Genomic DNA, 1,030 nt, shown 5'->3' with positions numbered 1-1,030 from the left:
ACCTACTCCTTTTCTACATACTGAGCAGGGCCATCTACCTGAAGGGGTTTGTGTTTTATCTACCTTCCTACTTATTAGGATTTTGGTTTTAGCTAGGTTGACTCTAAGGCCCTTCAATTCTAGACCTTGCTTCCACACCTGAAACTTCTCCTCTAGTTCTGATAGTGACTCCGCAATTAGGGCAAGGTCATCAGCATAGAGGAGCTCCCAGGGGCAACCTGTCTTGAACTCCTCTGTGATTGCCTGGAGGACTATGATAAATAAGAGGGGGCTGAGGACGGAACCTTGGTGGACCCCTACCTCTACCCGGAATTCATGTTTATTCATTTGCATTGATTTGAATTAATCATACATTATCTTGTAGCACTTATTTTTTGGAATAACATTGTAGGGTAGGTGTGAGAAGTCTGAACATAAAACAGAATATTTTGGCTGTTTTAAATGCTAAAAGGTCAAAAGTCAGCTTCGTCCACCATGTATTGGAGTCTGTGTTATCAACTCATCTCTTCCCTCAAAATTGCTAGCATTGAGACTAAATTAGAACAATTATTCTTTTCTACTCTAGGCACAAGGCCCGAAATTTTGGGAGTGGTGGGGCAGTCGATTAGATCAACCCCAGTACTTGATTGGTACTTAATTTATCGACCCCCGAAAGGATGAAAGGCAAAGTTGACCTCTGGGATTTGAACTTAGAATGTAAAGACAGATGAAATACCATTATGCATTTCGCCCAGTGTGCTAATGTCTCTGCCAGCTCACTGCCTTAAATTAGAACAATTATTAAAAAAAAACCCACTGGATTGGTAGAATCATTAGAGCATCAGAAAAATTGATTTGTTGTATTTTCTTCCAGTATTCTTAGTTCAAACCCTACGCAGGTCAGCACTGACTTTCATCTCTTCAAGGCGCAATAAAACAAAGTACCAGTCAGTTCGCAGAGACAATGTAATTAACTCTTTCCCCCTTGAAAATTACTGGCTTTCTGCTTAAATTAGAAACATCTATCATTAAACATATCCTCCAAACACCC

The sequence above is a fragment of the Octopus bimaculoides genome, chromosome 21 (genome assembly GCF_001194135.2).
Source record: "Octopus bimaculoides isolate UCB-OBI-ISO-001 chromosome 21, ASM119413v2, whole genome shotgun sequence".
Classification (NCBI taxonomy): Eukaryota; Metazoa; Mollusca; class Cephalopoda; order Octopoda; family Octopodidae; genus Octopus; species Octopus bimaculoides.
The sequence above is the reverse complement of the archived record's forward strand: the minus strand, read 5'-3'. Positions refer to the sequence as shown.